Here is a 25,674-nt window from a genome sequence, read left to right as displayed (position 1 = left end):
CTTTCCCCCCTGTTCCTCCCCTCGCGCTCGAGCTCTAGTAATGCCTGCTGCCACACCCGAGAGCTCCCCGCCGCCGGCCATGTCGCCGTCATGGGCAGGGCCCATTTGAGCTACACCCGAGCACGTCGTTGAGCTCCTGCAGCTCCCGAAGACCCAACCATGTGCCTAGATTGTTTCCCTGTGCATCACAGTGCCATCCCGCGTGGCACGTGAGGCCACCGTTGGATGTGCGGGAGTGAGGGCCTCCTTTCGGTGCCTTCGCTCGCCCAGCCGCTCCTGTAGCGCCGATCCGAGTGGACTCCGCCACCCCGGAAGGTCGCCGACGGCCTAACCCCGGCCATGCCGACGTGGTCTTGTCATTAGCTGCTAATGGCCGCGCTAATCACCCTAGAGCCACTGCCATGTGGGCCCCAGCGCCCATTTAGGTTAGCCTAATATTTTCTGTTTAGATTAGTACTAAGCATGTGGCCCCATGTGTCAGCTTGACTTTGACTTAGTCAACGTTCGCCGGGCCCACCTGTTGGCGACCTAACTAACCCAGGCTCACTGACCAATGGGTCCCACAGGTCAGGTTTGACCTGGCAGACCGCTGTTGACCTACTGACGTGACACCGACGTCATGCTGACGCAGTAAATGTTTTCTGGCATTTTTATTAATCCAGGAAATTCCAGAAAATAGTTAAAACTTCTAAAAATCATAGAAATTCAACCGTAATTCCAAATGAAAAGATTTATATATGAAAAATGATCAGAAAAATCCAATCTATCCATCTGTATTATTTTCATGCATGTTTGAACAACATAAAGTTGCTGTATGAAACAATTTGAATTAATGGCATTTGAAATGCCTTATGTGGAGTTTGAATTTGAATCTAGTGTTCAAACCAAATCCATTTAAATCGTTGCTAGCTGCATTAGCTCAACTCACAGCATTTTGCCATGTTACATTCATGCATCATATTGTGGCATTGCATTGATTGTGTTCCCTCTTGTTTGCTGGTGGTTGTACCCCCTTAGTAGACGTATGTTCCGACGATGAGTTTGATGACACCGATGAAGAGCTATATCATCTTCAGAAGTGCCAGGCAAGCAAAACCCCCTTGTTCATTCCGATACAATAACACTCACTCACTCCTGCTCTCTTTTACTGCATTAGTACAACACCGTTTCAACTGTTACATGCTGCAGTAGCTGAACCCCTTTCCTCTGCATGACCTGTCATTGCCACAGTAAAAAGATGAAACCCACTAGCATGAGTAGGAATTGTTTGAGCCCTGATGTGCCTACTCATTCATGCTTGTTGTCATGCCTGCTACTGCTTAGAGTGGAGTTAGGTCTGATTCATCGGGAATGGATTGGAATGTGGTGAACATGTCCTACCGTTGAGAGCTAAGTGTGTGAACAGGATTTGGTAAAGGTAGCGGTGAGAGGCCATGTAGGAGTACATGGTGGGTTGTCTCATTGCAGCTGTTCTCAGGAACTGAGTTCTGTGTTTGTGATCCATGAACAGTTACTACCACACATTGGGTTCCGGTAACTCGGCCCCTCTCGGCTTATTAATCAACTCGATCTCTGTCCAGGAGTTGCAACTAGTTTCTGGTGTTTGTTGGTAGTGTTAGTAGTCTACCAAGTGGCACCTGGTACAGGTGGGCTTGGGACAGACTAGGCACAGTGGCACGGTGTACCAAGTGGCACCCGGATGGTGGGCTTTGGAACCCTGCTCACATCGTTTGGGGCCGTCAGCGACACCCCGACCGGATCTCCTCGCGGATGGAACCCGAATAGGCGATATACCTGGACTAGAGACTTGTCAGTTAGTCAGGTCGTGGCCGACACCCTCGCCCGACTTCCACTTGAAGGTTGCCGAGGTACATGATGTGTACATGGCGATAAGTGGCGAGAGCGTGTGTGAAGAAGTACACCCCTGCAGGGTTATCATTATCTATTCGAATAGCCGGATTCCTCGGATATGGAAACTTGGACCCCTTGTATAGTTCATAGACAAGTGAAAGTGGATACTCTAAAACTCGCAAGATAAGCGTGAGTACTATGGATGGCGTTCTCGCAGGGAGACGGGAGCGGATCCATAGTGGTGTATTGGTATGGTGAATTTGTGGACTCGTGTACGCCACCTCAAAAGAGTTACTTGCAGTCGTAGTTCAGGTTAGCCACCGAGTTAAAGCTGGCTTGCTGCAGTTAAACTCCACCACCCCCTTTGTTGATACCGATGCATATGTAGTTAGTTCTGATGTAAGTTTTGCTGGGTACATTTGTACTCACGTTTGCTTATTTTATGTTTTGCAGAGAGACTTCAGTCTCGCTAGTAGTTCCACGTGGACTTCGACGTTTAGCTTGTTACCTCAGCTATGATCTTGTATCCTTGGGAGGTTCTTGTAGATAGTCAGGCTTCTCAGCCTTTTTCATTTGTAGATGTCTGTAATCAGACATGTTAAGCTTCCGCATGTGCTTGTTGATTGTATGCTCTGTATGTTGGGTCATGAGACCCATGCTTGTAATATCTCACTCCTCGGAGCCTAATGAATAAATACTCTGAGCCGTAGAGTCTTGTTGTGATGCCATGTTGTATTGCACTTATTGAGCATATTGTGTGTATGATTGAAATGCTTGGTATGTGTGGGATCCGACAACCTAGTTGTTTATCCTTGGTAGCCTCTCTTATGGGGAAATGTAGTCTTGTGATTCCATGAGCCATAGTAGTCTGCTACAGCCCGGTTCACCGGAGTCCTGCTAGCCCAGCACGACTGCTACGGAACATTTGACCGGCCGGCATGTGATTCACTTCGTTCCTTTGTCTGTCCCTTCGGGGAAATGTCACGCGGTGACATTCGGAGTCCTGCCTAGCCTGCTACAGCCCGAGTTCCGGGAGTCATGTTAGCCCAGTGCTACAGCCCGGATTCACACGCTGCTGACCGTCATGCTCGATGCTGATTCATGTATGCATGTCCTCGTAAGTTAGTGCCACTTTGGGTTCACGACTAGTCATGTCGGCCTGGGTTCTCTGTCATATGGATGCTAGCGACACTATCATATACGTGAGCCAAAAGGCGCAAACGGTCCCGGACCATGGTAAGGCGACACCCGTGGGAATACCGTGCGTGAGGCCGCAAAGTGATATGAGGTGTTACCGGCTAGATCGATGTGACTTGGAATCGGGTCCTGACAGCTTTGGTATCAGAGCCTGACTGCCTGTAGGATTACCAAGCCAAACCGGTCGAAGTCGTGTCTATAAATGCTTTAGTTATATAAGGGAATTGATTGTGTATGGGAACGTAAGGCTCTTTTTACTCCTTATCCTCATGACCTTCTAATCTGAGTCAACCTCTTCTTTTCTATGGGGGTTAAGAACTAGGCTTGTCTTCTATCTCTCAGGATGACGTGTTACTAAACCGTAGTTGCCTAGGATTGTTGAGTTTAAGCCTCAGTTCAGTTCCTACTACTTTCTTATGTTCATAGCTGGCCTCAGAACCTTGATATTGCGATGTTGAGTGGTTATGCCACCATTTTTGCAGGATGTCTCAAATCTTTTTGAGCAATTACAGCCGTTATGCTGTCCAAGTCATCTCAGGTTTCTAAACAGTCTGATGCATTTGCAAATGTCTTCATCCCGTTTCCGATGTCCTTTGGGCCAGATTAAGCACACTAATCGGTCTGTTGAGGCACCCCATTGCCTTGACATATATGTTGGAGCTAGTATTATGACCCTAGGCATTCTAGCGAACCACCCACTAATCTAGCAATGCTTTATATCCCCTGTGTGATAATTCTGGCCACCTTTCTTGAAAGCATCCCGTGATGTTATTTAGTATGTAGGTATTCTATTCCTGGGTTTTGAACCCGAGATTCACCCTACTTCATGTTGTTAGTATTTGCTAGTTCCCTTAAGATATTAGTAACCTTGTGATAGTCCTCGAGGTCTGTGGTATTTCCTTCTTCCGAATACCATGAACTTCTTATGGCAGAAGTTCTTTGAACCAAAAGATCACAATAAGAGTGCTCCCGATGAGTTCCCCATGGTATATTGTTACTCTGCCAGTCCTACCTCTCTGTATGGGTTATCCGGAAGAAACCTGTTAAGCTTGGTTCGACATACTAATCTATGCATCCACAACTCAGAAAGTTATACGTTCCTTGAGTTGACCCTCCTCAGCTGTATTCTGACCCTAGTCTATCAATTGATAGTTAGGAATAGTTGTGCATTCGTGTTCATCGATGCCTATTATTCTTGTGGTCCGTCAAGCCATTCTATTCCGGAATGACTAGGAGAAACAAACTCCAGTACCTCATCCATATCCAGGATTGGGTCAAAGTAGTTGTATTCCACAGATCAAAATGCCAATCCACTTTTTGTTCTGTTCTACCCTGGAGTATTACTTCTTTTGTCAAGAATATCATAGGAGTTGCACCACCTCTTACGAATTCTTGATGCAATGATACTTCTCGCTATCATTGTTCATTCTCGGTACCCATGTTATGGCAACCGGAATGCCGACAAGTGAACCGTGGTGTGTGAAATCAATACTCCTAGCTACCATGTTGCTTGGTAGTTAATGGGCGATAATTCCATTCTTAGTGTGTTGGTTATTGAATCATGATTCTAAGGTAGATTGTGCTACCTAGACCATTTTCCTAGTGTACCCTTCAATCTTTGAGCTAGCATTGAATCCCTTGCTTTTCTGATCATGTTGTCTTGCCTTGAAAAGCAAGATTGTTCTCGATCTTAGAGACATATCAGTGGTTCGTGATTTTCCAGATATCTTCTCGGAAGTATTACCAGGTTTTTCCCTGGCTGTTATGTTGAGTTTGTGATCGAGTCGGTTTCTTGCAAACCAGCCATTCTCCAAGAATCTGTGTCGGTTACCCCCCCTGAGCTAGTTGGTTAAGCTAAACAATTACTTGGAGAGTTGGAATATAAAAGCTTGCCAGCTTAGTTCATCTCAAGGGATATATTTGCGTGTGTTGAAGATAGATGATTTGATTAGATGATTTGCGGGTTCTGATTTGATTTGATTTGATTTGATTTGATTTCATTAGAGGAAATGGCCGTAAAGCTAGTAGCACTGTCCACTGCCTCATGCCTAGCTGATAACGACCAATATAAAATGGTCACTACACTTGAGTTTGAATGAATTAGGATGATTAGGCAGCCACCTCAGCAACCTCGCTTATGTGTCACTGTCTAGGTGTCATTTTTGCTTGAGTTTTAATATTCAACAGACAGACGGGGCACACATTGACAGGCGGGACCCATTTGACAGGTGGGGCCGAGCGCTTAATTCGCCCAAAAAAGATGCACGAGGCGGGACTCAAACCCACGACCTCGCGCTTGGTTTGCTCGCATGCTACCGCTGGGCTAGAGAGGGACAGTTGCTCACATCTGGGAGTTTATCTATACATTATATAGAACTACGGCTCTTTCGTATCATTGACAAGTGGGACCTTCCGACTAGGTGGCATCGAACAGAGCAACGATTTGCAACACTGACAGGCGGGACCCATTTGACAGGTGGGCGAGCGAGCGTTTAATTCCCTAAAAAATATGCGCTAGCGGGGACTTGAACCTACAACCTTGCGCTGGGTTCGCTCGTTCGTTACCGCTGGGCTAGAGAGAGGTTGTTGCTAATGTGTGGGTAGTTTTCCATATAGTATATAAAACCATGGCTCTCACGTATCAGTGACAAGTGGGACCTTCCAACCAGGTGGCGGTGGGTGGCATCGAACAGAGCAACACTTAGCATTTTTCTAGGTCTTCTGACCAGGTAGCGGCGGGCGGTGGCGGAAGCAACCAGGTGACCTCGCCCATGGCCTCGCCGCAGGTGACCTCGCCCATGGCCTTGCAGCGGAAGAAACCAGCAGGGGGCGGAGGCGGGGGCGGGGCCAGCAGCGGAGGCGGGGGCGGGGCCGGCAGGGGGCGGAGGCGAGGCAAGGCGTGGAGGCGGGGGCCAGCAGGGGCGTAGGCGACCAACGGTGGTGGGGGCTCGCTGAGCATGGGGGACTCGCCGCCGCCACAAGAACACCTCCCGGTATGCACCCCTCACCTCTTCCCCCCTCTCCTCTCTCCTCACCCGAGCAGTGGGAGATGGATTTCAGTCAGATGTTCTTCAGCATAGATGAATTTTGTTGATGCCCTGTTAGTAGTTAGGAGATAGCTTGCTTGTTTGGTAGATATTGCATAGATGAATTTTCTTGATGTACTGTTAGGAATTGTTCAGCTTGTTTGTTAAGAAAATTCTTCAGGCCTTGTGGTTAGGCAATTAGCATATAAAATTTTCTGGAATTTTTAGCTTCCATTACTTCCATCCATTTTCATTAATTAATGTTGATGCACTTAGATTGATTTGCTAAGTTGCAACAATTTGTTGTCTTTGGCAGATGGACAGAAGCTGGATTAGAGGAGTTAGAAAGTTTTCGAAAGAACATATGAAAGGAGTTGATGATTTCATGGCATTTGTTCGGGCAAATTTTGCCAACGATGCTCACATTCTTTGCCCATGTTGTGAATGCCTCAACCGTCCAAGAATGGCTCAAGGAAGAGTGGAAGATCATCTGCTTCTTAATGGGATGTCCAGCACATATGATAGATGGATATATCATGGAGAACCTTTACACAAACAACCTCAACATTTTGAAGCCGATACAGAGGACCCTCATATGATGGGTGGTGGTGATGTTGGCATTGATTTCATGGAAAAGGTTTTGCGAGATAATGCTGTTTTGGAGGAAGAGGATGGGCATGAAGATGATAGGATTCCTGACCTATTGAAGGATTTGTATGATGCTGAAGATCGTGCTGATGGACAGAAATCGTTGTTTGCTGAGGTGTTAGAGGAGGCGAAGCGCGCAGCTCATGAAGGGGGTAAATTTTCAAGATTTACCTTCACCGTGAAGTTACTCCACATCAAGTCTTTCTACCGGATTAGCAATGCCGCATTCAATGCAATACTCCGTCTTTTAAGCTTGCAATTCCCTAATAGTTGTGTTCCCAGATCTTATGATGAAGCATTGAGCATAATCCGCAGGCTGGGGTTAGGTTATGTGTCAATACATGTGCCCAAATAACCGTGTCTTGTTTCGGAAGGATTTAGCAAAGCATGACAGCTGTCCAAAATGCATTGCATCTAGGTGGAAAGATGCTGATGGGAAGAACTCAATACCGGAGAAGGTACTGAGGCACTTTCCCTTGATACCAAGGCTGCAGCGGATGTTCATCTCAAAGAAATCATCGCGTGAGGTACAGTGGCACAAGCTGAAGCGGCAACCTATGGACAATGAGCTGAGCCATCCAGCGGATGGAGAGGCATGGAAAGAGTTTGACCGTATACATTTAGATTTTGCTGCAGATCCAAGGAACATAAAACTTGGCATTGCCACAGATGGGTTTAATCCGTTTGGGAACATGAGCACGTCTTATAGCATGTGGCCAGTTTTTGTGGTGCCGTAGAACCTACCACCATGGGCATGCATGGATCAGTCCAACTTCATGATGTCATTACTTATCCCGGGTCCAGATTCTCCAGGAAAGGATTTTGATGTCTTTATGGAGCCCCTCGTAGAAGAACTGCTCCAGCTCTGGACTGGTGTACCTACATATGATGCCTTGAGTTCGAAAGAAAAGTTCAATCTACGTGCTGCGATCATATGGTCCATCCATGATTTCCCGGCTCTGCATACTCTGTCTGGGAGGATCACAGCGGGTCATCAGGCTTGTGTCCATTGTGACAAAGACCCTTGCTCAAAGAGAATAAGGAGCAAGATCTGCTATATTGGGCACCGCCACTTTCTTCACCGAAACCATCGCTGGCGAAGAAGCAAAGATTTTAATGGTGAGAATGAAACCCGTGACAAGCCAGCTGAATTCACTAAAGAAGAGCTGGAGCAGCAACTTGAAAAGGTGAAAGATGTGAGACCAGGAAAGCTAGCGAAGAAAAGAAAGCATGAGGATGGTCAATGTTGGGACCATAGGTCTTGTTTGTGGGACATGCCATACTGGGTTGATCTGAAATTAAGGCATAATCTCGATGTAATGCACATTGAGAAAAACATATGCGATAATCTGCTAGGGACGTTTCTGAACATTGAAGGGAAGACAAAGGACACGGTTAGTTCTAGGCTTGATTTGGAGGACATGGGCATAAGAGAAGATTTGCATCTACAGCACAACGAAGATGAAGATTCATTTGAAATTCCACGAGCATGGTATACAATGAATAAAGAACAAAAGCTTGCATTTGTGAATTCCTAAGAGCGGTGAAATTTCCAGATGGTTATGCTGCTAACCTAGCAAAGTGTGTTACTTCTGATGGATTCAAGCTTTCAGTACTGAAAACCCATGATTGTCACATCCTCCTCCAAAGGATTTTACTGGCGGGCCTCTGAGGAATCATGCACAAGGATATATATGAAGTGGTTGCTGAGCTGGGAAATTTCTTTAGAGAACTATGCTGCAAAACCCTCAAGTTAACTGTCCTGGAAAGACTTGAAAAAGAAATCCCAATTATTCTTTGCAAGCTCGAGAAGATTTTCCCTCCAGCTTTCTTCACCGTGATGGTACATTTGGCGGTGCACTTACCCAAAGAGGCAATGCTTAGAGGCCCTATGCAATACGGTTGGATGTACCCAATCGAAAGAAGGCTGCTTACTTGTAAGCGTTATGTGCGAAACACGGCAAGACCTGAAGGTTCTATTGCTGAAGCATATGTCATTGACGAGTGCTTGACTTTTTTCTCTAGATACTTTAGTGATGTGGAAACAAGATGGAACCGGCTGGGCAGAAATAGAGAGCGGTCTGATTCACAAAGTGGTGATGTCTCTGTTTCAACCATGGTGTGAACTTTCTTGGAGCCTCACAATACTTGGAGGCTGGTGATGAGTATGACAAGATGGTTTTGTTTGTGCTGAGCAATTGCGCCGAGGTTCTCCCATATATCGAGTACGTTATATCTTGTGCACTCATTATATATATTTTTGCTTGGGTTGGCACCAGCCTAATGTTTTAATTCACATGTTTTGTTGGCATTGCAGGAAATGCAAGGAAGAGTTAAATCAGGAAGAAAGCAATATCAATGTTGATAAAAGGGTTGCCAAGGGGTTTGCTAAGTGGTTTAAGAATCATGTGAGATCTTTAGCCACATGTTTTATGTTTTCTGTGTTATTCACCCATTGTTAAATACCATTGTTTGCTAAACGGTTTATTTGTGCAGATTGGAAAGTTGCATGAGGAGAAGAAGGTTAGTGATGATCTATTTGCTTTGGCATGCTTACCGGATAAGCGAGTGAGAGTGTATTCAGCATGCATTGCTGACGGTGTCTGGTACCACACCGTTGACCGCGAGGAAAAAAGGAAGACACAGAATAGTGGAATCGTCACTGAGGGGTCACATGATGGTGAGATCATTGACTTCTATGGTCAGTTGAGAAGCATCGTAGAGTTGCAGTACAACTCTAGTGGAGGCATCCATCGCTCAGTTGTCTTATTTCGCTGTGACTGGTTTGACCTTGGTAGCAAGAAGAGGAGAGACTCTTTTGTCAAATATGATGGCCACTTCAAAAGCATCAACACTGCAAGGTGCTGGTATAAGAGTGATCCCTTTATTCTAACAACACAAGCAACAATGGTGTTTTATCTGCCAGACACTCTTTTGCATGGAAAATGGCGAGTTGTGCAAAACTTTCAGCACAGACACTTGTGGAGTGTGACTGAAACTGAAGTGGAAAAGGGCCCCGGTGATGGTGGACTAACATACCAAGATGATGACTCTACGGAAGTTCCGTCGCAAGCTGATGATGACTCTATGGAAGTTCCGATGCAAAGCAGAGTGCGAAGGGACCGGGAACATGTGATCGTTGGTGCTGCAACAGTTGAAGGCATCAAGAAAAGAAGAAAGGTGGTAGAGGATGGACATGAAAGCGAGGATGAGGAAAACCGGACTGATCATACTATGCTGCAATATTGTAGTGATGATGAGGAAAACAGGAGTGGGCATAGAGTTCCTTGTTTTCGTATCGACGACGATGAGTAGCGAATGGACATGAAGGTAAATTTGGTCTCCTTGGTGATCCTTTTAACTCTCTGTAGTTTTCCTTCTTGTGCATATGCATGGTGATCCTGATGTACTACAATTATCTCCAGGTAGCAAAATGCTTGAAGATCCTGATGGCTGTAGTGGTGTGATCCTGATGGCTGTAGTGGTGTGGTCTTATAGCATGGAGCTGATGGCAAAATGAAGTTGTGCTCAGAATGTTGTCAAAATGTTGTCTTGTAATGCAAAAGATTTCAAAATGATCATTTAGATATTGGTGATCATTTAGTTCATGTTTTGGTGATCAAACATAATGTTGTCTAGTAGTTTTTGTGATCATGTAGTAGTTTTTTTGAACTGAAGTGGATGATGTCTGGTTTTGCTTCAACTGAATTTTAACTGAATTTTGCGCTATTTTAACTAAATTTTGCTTCAACTAAACCCATTTCATTGTGAGCAAAAAGATATGTGCCAGCGGGGACTCGAACCCACGACCATACGCTTGTTTCACTATGCTTCTACCACTCGGCTAGGAAGAGGCGGTTGGTTTTGTACTCTATGCCAACCCTTTTGACTATATCAATCTAGTCAAGTATCAAGCACACACCTCACTGACAAGTGGGCCACTCGACCCACTCACTGACAAGTGGGCCATTTTGCTATTGTACCAAAGCTACCAAAAATATGCGCGTGGCCAAAAAATATGCGCGCGGGGGGGCTCGAACCCACGATCGTGCGCTTAGTTCACTTGGTTTCTACCACTGGGCTAGGAAGAGGTTGTTGGTTTTGTACTCTATGCCCACCCTTTTCAATATATCAAACAACTCGTTGACAATTGGGCCCGCTCCTCCTCCTATCCACTCTTATCCCCACTCCCCCTCTCCACTCCTCCTATCCACTCGACCCGCTCCTCCTCTCCGCCGCCACCGGCTTCTTCCTCTCCCACCGCCGCCGCCAGCTTCTTTCTCTCCGTCGCCGAATCTCCGTCACCGTGGGTATGAATCCGCTTCCTCTTCCTCTACCTATCTACTGTTATGATAGATTAGGGTTCTTGCCACCAGATAAGGGTTTGATTAGGATGTTTTTTAGGGTGACGGCGATGCCTCCCCGACGCCTCTGCTGGTCCGACGCCTCTCGCGCGGCTTGCCCTACGCTGCCGGCGACCACTTCTTCTTGGACTCCGCCACGGTAAGCCATCCGCTTCATATCCTCTCTCCTTTCTCTTCTGCTCTAGGGTTTGAGAATCTAGGATTTGTTATGCATTCTAGGCATCTATTGGTGGATTTAGGCATATTGTTCTTGGTGGATTTAGTATGCTCTTTTGGTGGATCTAGTGTGGTTGAATTGCTGTTTGATTACTATGTTGTTGCTGTTGGTAGTCACCTGACAGCAATTAACTGTTGCTGTGGTAGGTAGTGTGGTAGACATGCTGTTCTGTTGCTGTTGAATTCTGTGGTTAATTAACTGAATTAACTGAATTCTGTTGCTGTTGAATTCTATGGTGAACATGCTGTTACTGTTGCCAGAACATGCTGTTGAATTCTGTTGCTGTTGAATTCTGTGGTTGAACATGCTGTTGTGGTTATTCTTGTTGACAAGTGTTGTGCTGCAGTGGGATTCATGCATATGCAGGTGTAGTGACCTGAATGAATATGGGCAGAGTAGTAGCAGCAGTAGATGCCAACATTTGATATGCATGCATGCATTCTTGCTTGTTTATATTCTTTTAAACTGAACATGCTCATGTATGGAAACATTACATTCTTCTTCTACTCATTGCCCCTTTGCCAAGATAGAGTAGGAGCAAATTGAGGCCATTGCCATTTATAGTAGTATTCCAAATTGAGGCCCTGGCAAACACATGTAGTAATTATTCTACTCTTTTGATTTACAATGCTGCTTGTTTCCTATTTCTGTCTAGTCATGTTGTTTAATTTACTATTGCTTGTTTCCTATTGCTTGTTTAGAGTAGAAGTGAGATGGCTGGCTTGGAAGGTTTGGAGTTCTTCGAGATTGTAATTGAGAAATATTGCAGTAGGCAGGTATATTTATCATCACTCATTTCTTTATCATCACTCTGCTGTCTAGTGCTTGATTGCCACAATTAACCACTGCTTGACCCTCGCTGCAGAGGCTGCCTGAAAAGTTTGCGAAGATGCTCGCCGGCCGTGAGCCCCACAAAGTGAAGCTGCGGGAGGCCGGCAGTGGGCTTCACAGGCTGTGGGAAGTGTTGGTGGTGTTTGATGGTGAAGGCCACATGTACCTAGGGCCCGGCTAGGAGCATTTCTCCCGCGCCCATGAGCTACAGCTCGGGTACTTCCTTGTCTTCCGCTACGACGGCGACGCCATGTTCACCGTGAAGATGTTCGACAACACCATGTGCCGCATGTACTACCAGCACGACGACGATGCCAGTAAGCTCTCTGCCTCTCTTCTTCTTGTCCTTTTGGCTTCCTCTACCTGCACGACGACAACACCATGTTCACACTTTGTTGCATTTGGCCAGGCAATGGGAGCAGCAGCGGGGATGGCGAGGAGCAGAGCGGGGATGACGACGAGGAGCAGGGCGGGGATGACGAGCAGAGCGGGGATGACGAGGAGCAAAGCGGGGATGACGAGGAGCAGAGCGGGGATGACGAGGAGCAGCCTATTCTGGCTGACGACGAACATGCTATGGTGGTGGCTGACGACGACCCTGCTAAGGTGGTGGCGGATGACGACCTTGCTATGGTGGTGGCGGACAACGACCTTGCTATGGTGGTGGCGGACGACGACCTCGCGATGGTGGTGGCGGACGACGACCTTGCTATGGTGGTGGCGGACGACGACCTCGCGATGGTGGCGGCGCCTGCAATCCCATAGCTCGGTGACAGGACCATGCCAATTGTGGTAGAGGAGTACATCCGCGTTGGGATTCGCCACTCTGAGCGCATCAGGTTGATGAAGGAGAAGCAGGAGGAGTGAAGATGTTAAGAAGGTGTTCAGCATGTTAGGTTTAAGCTTGTTAGTGTAATATGAACATGTGAATGTTAAGTATGTCAGGTTTAATTTTGTGCATGCTCATGGATGCTGTATGACAGTGTCATCTAAACAAGTCATGTTTTTAACAATGAATATTCAGTTTGGTAATTGATGGGAATTGAATTTTTTTATGCATGCTCATGGATGAAAGATAAAATTATGGGTTTTTGTGCATGCTCATGTATGAAACAATATAAGTTTCATTTTTTGAATGCTAAAAACATGACTCAAACCCTAGCCACGGACGACCGCCGTGACTAAATCCGCCGGTTTTTGAAAACACCGTAAAAATTCAAAAACTGTTTTTCATTTTCTGAATGCAAAAGACATGCGTTTTTCATGAAGCGGCTACAAGGAGGGGCACCCCAAACGGCGCCATTCCATGTCTATCTCAAAGTAGACCCTATTTTGCGGACGGTCGCCAAAAAGCATGCATTTCCGACCCTCGTAGCTACTCCCGGCAATTCGGACCACCTTCGGCCGATTCAGCTGGAACCGGCTGGAATTTGAACTGCGGGTCCTCCATAGCTTGCCCGTTATTTTCACTAAAAATGCTTTTTAGCTTCACAGGTAGGCATTTCATCACAGAATCGACAACAGATTTGCACGGCTCAAACCCTAGCCACGGACGGCCGCCGCGACGAAATCGGCTGGTTTTTGAAAACACCGTAAAAAATTCAAAATAAAATCAAAAAATGGGAGACCTCCGCATCAAATCATCAAATGTGGCCTACCAACTAGCAAAAATACTAAACTTGCAATACCGGCGTTTTCTTGAAAAAGTGTTCTCAAAAACGACCTACCATGAACGAAGATTCATGGCTTTCAAGCCAAACTAGCAATGATATGGCCGCATCCGTTGAATAGTTTCTGATAATATGCCCAAATTGGGCGCATGCCTCCGTCTTGTGATGGCAAACAATGTTTCCAAAGCGAGGTTCCAACTTGTTTAACAAAAAAAACCGTTTTTCATTTTTTGAATGCAAAAGACATGCGTTTTTCGTGAAGCGGCTACAAGGACGGGCACCCCAAACGGCGCCATTCCATGTCTATCTCAATGTAGACCCTATTTTATGGACGGTCGCCAAAAAGCATGCATTTCCGACCCTCGTAGCTACTCCCGGCAATTCGGACCACCTTCAGCCGATTCAGCTAGAATCGGCTAGAATTTGAACTGCGGGTCCTCTATAGCTTGCCCGTTATTTTCACTAAAAATGCTTTTTAGCTTCATAGGTAGGCATTTCATCACAGAATCGACAACAGATTTGCACGGCTCAAACCCTAGCCATGGACGGCCGCCGCAACGAAATCGGCCGGTTTTTGAAAACACCGTAAAAAATTCAAAAAAAATCAAAAAAATGGAAGACCTCCGCGTCACATCATCAAATGTGGCCTACCAACTAGCAAAAATACTAAACTTGCAATACCGGCGTTTTCTTCAGCTACTCGGTATGATTTTAACCTTGATTTCTACAAAATTTACAAAAAAAACCCTATTTTTTTTCTACACCCAAACCCAAAAGGATTTCCCTCCCACACCAAAATTTTCCCTCCACCAAAATTTCCCTCTCCCAAAATTTCCCTCCTCTCCCTCTCCCACTACCAGGCGGGACCCACCACTCCCTCTCCCACTACCAGGCGGGACCCACCACTCCCTCTCCCACTAACACACGGGATCCCCTCCCTCCCCTCCCAAAATTTCCCCATTCCCCTCCCCTCTCCACGACGAACCCTCCCCTCCCCTCCCCACCTCCGCGCCGCCCCGCTCCCACTCCGTCCCCTCCCCTCCTCCGTGCCGCCCCGCCACTGTGCCGCCCCGCCGCGCCGCGGTGCGCCGCCCACATCGACGACGACGACGCGATCGACTACATCGACGAGGACGGCAGCTACATCGACGACGGCGCGATCGACGACGACCACCTTTGCATCGTCCACATCATCTCCCCTAGGTACTTCTCCCCTCCTCTGGTGGATCCATCTCCCCTCCTCTGGTGGATCCACCTCCACTCTGGTCGATCCATCTCCCCTCTGGTAGATCCCCTCATGGGTTAGGATTTTCTAGGGTTAGGATCTCCTGCTGGTTCGGTAGGTCCTTGTTCTTGGGGTTAGGGTTCATTTTAATTGTTTCATGGGGATGATCTCCCTCTAGTTCATGGGGTTAGGGTTAGGGTTCATGGGCCAGGGTTAGGGTTCATGGGGTTAATGGGGTTCATGGGGTTCATGGGGTTAGGGTTCATGAGGTTCATGGGGTTAGGACCTCCTGGTGGTTCGTTTGGTTCTAAGTGATTCTAATTGTCAAAATGTCTTAAATTGTGTCATCTAGGCTGTAGCCATTTTTGGTGTGTAGAGGCAGCATAATCAATAGTTGAGTATAGTTTTTTCATCTGCTTTTGTACTACTGCAAGTATAGTTGTTTCATGCTTTACCAGTGGCAACATCTAGTTGTTTTGAAGGTCCTCATGATATACTTGTCTAGCTTGCTGTCATACTGTCTAAGCATGTGTACATGACACCAATTCACTAGTTCATGTTGCTTGCTTGCTAGCATACATGTTGCTTGCTGGCATACATGTTGTATCACTAGCACTTGAAGAAGAATCTACTCGCTTGCTTATTAATTAGGGTTTGTATCAATAGTACTTGCTTCCTTCTCTTCATTTTCCTTCATTCCTTGCTTGTTTCTATCAGTAGCACTTTGCTTGCTTGTTTCTATCAGTAGCACTTTGCTTGCTTGCTTGCTTGTATTAGTAGCACTTATGCACTTTGCTTGCTTGCTACTAGTGTACATGCATGCTTGTTTACTGCACTTACATGTTTTCTTAATTAATAACACTAGATCACTTTATTGTTGATCCATCAAGTTTGTTTCACATGTATTACATGTATGTGCATGATGGTCCAAATGCTTTCCTTTATTGATACAAGTGCATCATTTTACTTTATCCCTGTTGTATCTGATTGTTGTTTATTCTATTTTGCAAGCACCACCTCAAGATCATCCATGGCAAGGATGACAAGGTCAAGCATGAGGCCAATCGTTGGTATGCAACTTGCTCCTTGTGGTTATACTGTCAGTTTCATAAAATCTGTGTCTTAATATGCTAAGTGAAATGTATTGCTGCAATCTGAATAAGCTGGCTTAATTGTGCCTGTGTGTTGTTAGTCTTCCTTACCTGAATAACTAGGATTAAATGATAATAAAATTTGATAATATATGTTTGGCTGCCTGTCCATGCATTCCAAACATTCACCTAATAGTTACGTTTCCTTTATCATGCAAAGAAGAGCCTCTCACCGAGTACGAGAAGGTTAGGGCTAGAAATATCATGAGGAACAATCGGATGTTCCAGTCCCTTGGCATCAGTGCAATAGCGTCGATGATTAGGAAAACAAATGGTGTACAAGAAGGTAGAAGTGATGAGGTTCAAGAGGGTAGTGGAGTTATCAATGATGACCCAGAGTACAATCCTAAGGAGGATGAAGTTATTGATGGAGAGTAAGTGGATGATGTTGTACTGAACAAGATTGTTAAGGTGCAAACTCTATCTTGCTTGGAGGGTTGGGGTTCTATTATTCTATGTTATTCCTTGTGCTCACATATTTCTCTTGTGATCTAATGCTTTTTTCCGTGCTGTTTATACGAGGCACTGAAGGAATCTAGGACGAAGAGGCATGGTGTTAAGAAGACAGTCAGCAAGAAGAACAAGAGCTCAGAAACATCTGCTTCAATGCCTCCAGGAAGGGTAATGGCCCTAGCTCCAGGACAAAAAAAAGAGGATCCTGGAACCTGATGAACCTGCCCTTGATAGAGTCACAAGGCAGAAAGCAAGGATGGCGACTGCGACAGACCATCAGGGAAGTATGCTGCACATGGACTCTCAGACCTCGGTGCAAATGGGTGATGAGTTGCCGCCCATGGATGAAGGAACCACTCTCAGCATGTATGGAAGTGGCACTGTCTGGCTAGATGAAGCAGGAACCATCTGCATTGATGAAGCAGGCACTGTCCACACAGACCTCAGCCCTGTTGCACCTTCTATTGACAGGAACGCTGTCATCAATGAAGAAGAATAGCAGCTTGTGCTTCAATCAGGCAAGTTGACCTTTGCAATGCTATGTTTTACTAGTGCATTTTCCAAATGGAATGATCATGTATGCTTTTGTCGATTCCTGCATTTGTCGATTTCTATTCTAATTTATGAGTTCAGTTTCATTTTCAGATGCAATGACTCCCAAGACTAGACTTAGAAAGGGCAAAGGGCTAGAGAGGATCACCAAGTCACTTGGTAGCAAGGTGCCTATCCAAATTGCCGAAGGGATGATGCATCCAGAGAAGCCTCTGCAGGTAGCAAAGCTTGCTTCTGAGTGTGGACTCGTTGCAAAAAGCCATCTTCCGGTTCTTCCTCACTTCAAGCTTTACAAAAAAATGCTAGTCTATTGGAGAACTACATTGGGAAAGTTGCTGTAAGCTACTTGTTTCATAGTTAATGTGCTATCTATTTTCTGTTACACCTATGCATGATCACTAATATTGTTCCTACCTTGTTTGCTATCTTGGTAGGCAATTTTTGAGATGAACATGGACTCGGAGACCATTAAGACCGCGTGCAAAGATGTTCTGCAGAAATATTCAAAGAACAGACACCATCAGATCAAGAAGAAGTATTTTGATACCGTAGCCGCAAATAAAGTCAGCATTAAGTCTCCGGTGCCTGATCTAACGGATGGTGAATGGCAAGCTCTGGTGGAGATGTGGTCTACCCCAAGACACAAGGTTTGTCTCTTCTTTGTTTGATGCTTTATGTTCTGCACATGATATGCTAGTGCTAGATCATGCTGACAGTAAGCTTTTTTGTAGGAAACCTGTGTGTCGAACAAGATGAATCGAGAAAAAGTTGTGTACAATCACAGAACTGGTTCCAGGCACTACACAGCACACATTTTTGCCACTATGAGAACTCTTCTCTAGAGACCTTACCGTTTGATCCTCATTGAATAACATTTCTTATTCTTTCTAAAGAACATTTTTATTTTTGTTGAAAAACATTTCAGAAAGAAGAGCGTAAGGGTGAGGAGCTGTCTGCGATTGACTTGTTTAAGGCCACCCACAACAGCAAGAAGCACGGGTTTTCGGAGCCAGTCAAGACTGCTATAGTAAGTCACTCCATGCTTTGCCCTGTTTGATTCACATCCAGCTTTGATTCTTTGATGATTTGATGTTGTTTGATTCAGAGCCAGTCAAGAACACACGCTATGTTCCATGATTTGATGTTGTTTGATAGTTCAACAAAGATATCAGAACTTGCTGTAGCTATTTGATGCATTTTTTATGATATGATGATATTTGATCTGAATGTTAGTTTGATGATCAGCTCACTCGGGAAGCCATCTTATATAGAACCACCATTCTAGGCTTAATGAAGTGATCATATTGTTCCAATTGCATGTCTCCAGGTTTTGTGTGCTGGTTTTGACTAGTGAGTCATCATCTTCTTATATAGATTTTGTGTGCTGGTTTGGTTACTTCAAATAATCCATTTGTGTGCTGGTTTGGTTTCTCTTGCTTGGTTTAGTTTGCAAAATGTGAAATAGATCTCCCACTAATGCCTATCATTTTCCTCCATATGCTAGCTTGAGATGGAAAAAATGAAGGATGCGCCGGTACCAGAAGGTGAAGAGCCAAAGTCTGCTGTTGAAATTGTCGAACAAGTCCTCAAGACCGAAGTCAAGCAAAGCACATTCCTCAGGAATATTGGGCTCCAGTCATCTAGGAACAACTCCGGCAAAGCAACTGCTGAAGTGGCTGCTCATGTTCGTGACCTTGAGCAGAAGCTGGAGAGGTCTGAGCTTCAAGCTGAAGTGATGCAAGAAGAATTGGCGGCAATCAAGATGAAGGCGGAAGAATCTGAAGCTGCACGCGACAAGGAACATGAGCTGCTGCGCAAGAAGTCTCAAGAGCAGGAAGAGCAGTTAGCCCACTTGATGGCTCTCTTTGGAGCTAAGGTAGTTTGATGGTCCTTGAACCTGCTGTGCAGTTTGTCTTTGAAATTGATGTGAAGTTATGTCGTAGTAGGTCGTGAACTTATGTGGATCTGGTAGTGTTTTGCATCTGGTAGTGTTTGTTGCATTTTGCACTTGGTAGTGTTTTGCATCTGGTAGTGTTTTGCACCTGGCTGTTTTATGCCTTGTGGATCACTTGTGGATCTTGTGAACCTGGGCCTGTTTATAGTTATGTGGATCTTGTGAACCTGGGCTTGTGGATCATTTTCTGAAGTCATGCCAAATATGAACCTGGGCTCTAAAAAGGCCAAGGCCCAAACAAGAATTAGACTAAAAAGGCTTGGGCCTAAAAAAAGAAATGACTGTAAGAAAAAAAAATTACAAAAGGCTGCATAACACAAAATAAAAAGGCCAAGGCCCAAATTCGAACTAGACTAAAAAGGCTGTGGCCCAAAACAATAGTGGAATATAAAAAAAATCATCAGAAAAAGGCTCCATTCCCAGAAAATAAAAGGCCAAATTATTGGGCCAGGCCCATGCAGATAAGGAAAATAAAGATAAAAGTAAATTAAATGGGCTGAATTATTGGCCTTGGCCCATCAAGACGGCTGAAATGGACAGGGCTGATTCTATTTTACGACCTTTTCATTTGGTCGTAATTCTGCCACGTCAGCTTGCCACGGTGGATCTGACGTGGTGTGGTCGGATTGCTAGTGACCAAAACAGTTGGTCATTAAATCTACGACCTTTTGTTTGGTCATAAACATTTACGAACATTCCAGAAGAAAGGTCGCTAATGTCAGTTTATGACAGCCATCTTTTGACCTTATGTTTTTGGTCACAAAAAGGTCACAAATGGAAATTTGTGACCATTCAGTGACCAATAGTGGTGGTCACAAGTTGACATATTTCTTGTAGTGAACATCCTTATCCTTTCCATGAATTATGTTGAACATTAAGCTAGTGTTGGAAACTTTGTAAGCGTTGCCCTCGTGTCCCGTTCTTGAGGTATATGTTTGGATAAAAGAAGATACTTCCTCTAATTCACGTGCACTTGATGCAAGTTGCCGCCGTGAATTTGAGAAAGGTTTGTTTTGTCCCCTCTAGAACCATCCCAAGTCAGTCATGCATATGTGCAAAGTATTTTGTGGTCTCGAGAATTGCACCCTTCATTCTATATGTATTCCTAGCACACCAAGCCACTGATTGAATTGCTCAAGGAGAAGAAGTTCCTTCTTAAGAGCATGCCTTATGCAAGGAATTTGATATCCTCGATGATGGTTCCCCACTTGAACTCTATAGTGTTTTATTATAAGACTACTATGTGGCCATTCTTGTCTTGGACAACGTGTTCACATGTGTGTAGTAGAACCCGCTCATGTTTTGGAGCTTGCTACTGTAGTTCATTTCCCGAGAATCTCGCAACATCGTTTCGTCGATTTGTGTTGCAAACTTTCATTTTTCTCTCTAGAGTTGATGGGTCTGGAATATCCTGACACCAACCAGATCTAAATCTCAGGCAGATATGATGGTTGGAACGTTTCCCAAGAACTATAATATTGGTCTCTCTGTAACCGGTAAAGTGGATGTCGTGGCCAACACACCCAGCCGGAAGACCCATTATCATAGTATTTTGCTTAAACAAGTTGGCCACCTCCCCATAAGGATCTCGTAGAATTTATTCCAGTATTTGTACCTTATGGATTTTTGTGTTCCCGAAGTCCGACCTTCTACTTGATGTTCTAGAGATCATACCATATCTATGAAATGGATTACGCTAGCAAATCAAGGAGAACATTAGAAGCGGAGTGCTAAATGTCTCTCGGTCGATCATCCAGATTCCGCTTCCTTAGCCTTGCTAAGGTGAAGTCTGAGAAGGTGTTATCTTCCTTTGTATTCGCATCATCCATCACTAGTCATCATGGTAGTATGTCGTGTTGCCAGGATCCTTGCCACGGATGTTGGTGGAACCCTGATGAATATGGAAATGCTCTAGTTCATGAGAGCACACGCAAGCAAAACATCCATTGCGTTGTCTTCAACAAGATAATACACATCATCCATTCTAGTGTGAGTACGCCATCCTTTCCGACTTCTTCAAACGGTCGGTTGCGAATTGCCCTAGCCTAGTATAAAGAGTCTCAAAGATCTCTATATCAAAAGTAATTCTTTCTGCCACTTCAGGGAATAATCCTGCGAGTCACCTCCCCTAGGGTGCCCCGTTATGGAATCTTGGTAATTATCTCCTCGCTACTTTGAACCCATCTGCCATATTCTTAAGCGTGGAATAGTTGCCTACCAAATTGAGCCTTCGTCATCTGTTTCTTCCATCACCCTGATGTGTGTTTTGTGTCTCAACTCGAGAGATGTTACTATGTCTCATTCTGTGAGTTGAACATGAGTGGCTCAATTTTCTAGAAGATCAACTCTTTAGAGTTTTCCTTTCTTCTCATTGTCGTGTTGGATAAAGATCTCGAAAGCAAAGACATCTCTCGAAGATGTTGATTCATCGCTTCAAATTGATCAGGGTGGTCGAGATTCTTGTTTAGTGGGGGTGAGTTGTAACATCCCTAGCCTTGCCATGCACTTGGACTAGCTTGGTTGCTGCATCATGTCTAAATTTCTTTTAAACTTGAAATGGGGATTGTTCAAACCCTAGCACCAGATCAAATCAAATAGGTTCAACCTAAAATAATCTTCAATGAACCCAAAATGCCTTTGGAAATGTTCATGATTTTTGATAAAGGTGAAAACCTCTGCCAAAAATGATGAGCATATTTCTTGGCCATTTATGGATTTTTGAATTAACTCATATTGTATTTGAATTGGGGCATTTAAATTCTATAAATATTTTAAATGCTCTAATAATTCTGAAAAGTAGTTGAGGGCTGTTGGGAATAATCCAGTATGTGCCCACAATTTATTTCACGATTTTATAAAGTGGTTTAGTATTTTACTAAATCCAAAAAAACAAAGACAGAAAATAGAAAACATAAATAAAAGAGAGAGAGAAGGACTCACCTGGTCTCACCTGCAGCCCACCTGGCCGGCCCAGTCGGCCAGCCCAGCCACCTGGCCTAGCCCACCTCCTCCTGTCGTCTTCCTCTTGCCAGAGGGACGGGCGTGCGTGGCCGATGCACGCAGGCGCGCCCCAGCCACCTCCTGCTTCGCCGTGTCGATGCCTCCTTCCCCCCAACCCCGCGCCTAGGAGACGTGGATGAGGCCGTACTGACCCCCCTTCTTCCCTGGCCATTTTCCCCTCTTCCTCTTCGTTCTTCCCCCGAACGGAGAGCCGCCGTCGCCGCCGCTCGCTGCCAATGCACCCACCGAGCTCGCCTGACCTTCCCACCGTATACCTAGGCTCCGCCGCGGCTCCGCACGTCGACGAGAAGAACAAAACAAGCCCGAGAGCCCTTCAACCTCGCCATCGCCGTCGTCCTCGTCCTCGGGATCCGACCACCGCTGTCATCGACTCGCCGGCTACGGGACCTCCCCGAGCTCGCTGTCCGCACCAGAAGATTCGCCGTGAGCCCCTCGTTCTTTCCCCACTGTTCCCCCCCCTCGCGCTCGAGCTCTAGCCAGGCCTGCTGCCACACCCGAGAGCTCCCCGCCGCCGGCCATGTCGCCATCGTGGGAAGGGCCCGTTTAAGCCACACCCGAGCACGTCGTTGAGCTCCTGCAGCTCCCGAAGACCCAACCGGGTGCCTAACTTGTTTCCCTGTGCATCACAGTGCCATCCCGCTCGAAGCCGTGGCTCCGCCGCCGCGGGAGCTCGACGCCGTCGACATTTCCGGCCGTCCGCGTGGCACGTGAGGCCACCGTTGGATGCACGGGAGTGAGGGCCTCCTTCCGGTGCCCTTCGCTCACCCAGCCGCTCCTGTAGCGCCGTTCCATGTGGACTCCGCCATGCCGGAAGGTCGCCGGAGGCCTATTCCCGGCCATGCCGGTGTGGCCTTGTCATTAGCTGCTAATGGCCGCGCTAATCACCCTCGAGCCACTGCCATGTGGGCCCCATCGCCCATTTAGGTTAGCCTAATATTTTCTGTTTAGATTAGTACTAAGCATGTGGCCCCACGTGTCATCTTGACTTTGACTTAGTCAACGTTCGCCGGGCCCACCTGTCGGCGACCTAACTAACCCAGGCTCACTGACCAATGGGTCCCACAGGTCAGGTTTGATCTGGCTGACCGCCGTTGACCTGCTGACGTCACACCGACGTCATGCTGACGCAGTAAATGTTTTCTGGCGTTTTTATTAATCCAGGAAATTCCAGAAAATAGTTAAAACTTCTAAAAACCATAGAAATTCAACCGTAACTCCAAATGAAAAGATTTATATATGAAAAATGATCAAAAATCCAATCTATCCATCTGTACTATTTTCATGCATGTTAGAACAACTTAAAGTTGCTGTATGAAACAATTTGAATTAATTGCATTTGAAATGCCTTATGTGGAGTTTGAATTTGAATCTAGTGTTCAAACCAACTCCATTTAAATCGTTGCTAGCTGCATTAGCTCAACTCATAGCATTTTGCCATGTCACATTCATGCATCATATTGTGGCATTGCATTGATTGTGTTCCCTCTTGTTTGCCGGTGGTTGTACCCCCTTAGTAGACGTATGTTTCGACGATGAGTTCGATGACACCGTTGAAGAGCTATATCATCTTCAGAAGTGCTAGGCAAGCAAAACCCCTTGTTCATTCCGACACAATCCCACTCTCTCGCTCCTGCTCTATTTTACTGCATTAGGACAACACCGTTTCAACTGGTACATGCTGCAGTAGCTGAACCCCTTTCCTCTGCATGACCTGTCATTGCCACAGTAAATAGATGAAACCCACTATCATGAGTAGGAATTGTTTGAGCCCTGATGTGCCTACTCATTCATGCTTCTTGTCATGCCTGCTACTGCTTAGAGTTGAGTCAGGTCTGATTCATAGGGAATGAATTGGAATGTGGTGAACATGTCCTACCGTTGAGAGCTAAGTGTGTGAACATGATTTCATAAAGGTAGCGCTGAGAGGCCATGTAGGAGTACATGGTGGGTTGTCTCATTGCAGCCGTTCTCAGGAACTGAGTTCTGTGTTTGTGATCCATGAACAGTTACTACCACACATTGGGTTCCGGTAACTCGGCCCCTCTCGGCTTATTAATCAACTCGATCTCTGTCCAGGAGTTGCAACTAGTTTCTGGTGTTTGTAGGTAGTGTTAGTAGTCTACCAAGTGGCACCCGGTACAGGTGGGCTTGGGACAGCCTAGGCACAGTGGCACGGTGTACCAAGTGGAACCCGGATGGTGGGCTTGGGAACCCTGCTCACATCGTTTGGGGCCGTCAGCGACATCCCGGCCGGATCTCCTTGCGGATGGAACCCAAATAGGCGATAAACCTGGACTAGAGACTTGTCGGTTAGTCAGGTCGTGGCTGACACCCTCGCCCGACTTCCGCTTGAAGGTTGCCGAGGTACATGACGTGTATAGGGCGATAAGTGGCGAGAGTGTGTGTGAAGAAGTACACCCCTGCAGGGTTATCATTATATATTTGAATAGCCGGATTCCTCGGATATGGAAACTTGGACCCCTTGCATAGGTCATAGACAAGTGAAAGTGGATACTCTAAAACTCGCAAGATAAGCATGAGTGCTATGATGGCGTTCTCGCAGGGAGACGGGAGCGGATCCATAGTGGTGTATTGGAATGGTGAATTTGTGGACTCGTGTGCGCCACCTCAAAAGAGTTACTTGCAGTCGTAGTTCAGGTTAGCCAATTAGTCAAAGCTGGCTTGCTGCAGTTAAACTCCACCACCCCCTTTGTTGACACCGATGCATATGTAGTTAGTTCTGATGTAAGTCTTGCCGGGTACATTTGTACTCACATTTGCTTATTTTATGTTTTGCAGAGAGACTTCAGTCTCGCTAGTAGTTCCACGTGGACTTCGACGTTTAGCTTGTTACCTCAGCTACGATCTTGTATCCTTGGGAGGGTCTTGTAGATAGTCAGGCTTCTCAGCCTTTTTCATTTGTAGATGTCTGTAATCAGACATGTTAAGCTTCCGCATGTGCTTGTTGCTTGTATGCTCTGTATGTTGGGTCATGAGACCCATGCTTGTAATATCTCGCTCCTCGGAGCCTAATGAATAAATACTCTGAGTCGTAGAGTCTTGTTGTGATGCCATGTTGTATTGCACATATTTAGCATATTGTGTGTATGATTGAAATGCTTGGTATGTGTGGGATCCGATAACCTAGTTGTTTATCCTTGGTAGCCTCTCTTATGGGGAAATGTAGTCTTGTGCTTCCATGAGCCATAGTAGTCCACTACAGCCCGGTTCACCGGAGTCCTGCTAGCCCAGCACTACTACTCCGGAACACTTGACTGGCCGACATGTGATTCACTTTGTTCCTGTGTTTGTCCCTTCGGGGAAATGTCACACGGTGACATCCGGAGTCCTGCCTAGCCTGCTACACCCCAGGTTCCCGGAGTCCTGTTAGCCCAGTGCTACAGCCCGGATTCACACGCTGCTGACCGACATGCTCGATGTTGATTCATGTATGCCTGTCCCCATAAGTTAGTGCCACTTTGGGTTCACGACTAGTCATGTCGGCCCGGGTTCT

This window comes from Triticum urartu, chromosome 4 (assembly GCF_003073215.2).
Source record: "Triticum urartu cultivar G1812 chromosome 4, Tu2.1, whole genome shotgun sequence".
Lineage (NCBI taxonomy): Eukaryota > Viridiplantae > Streptophyta > Magnoliopsida > Poales > Poaceae > Triticum > Triticum urartu.
The sequence above is the reverse complement of the archived record's forward strand: the minus strand, read 5'-3'. Positions refer to the sequence as shown.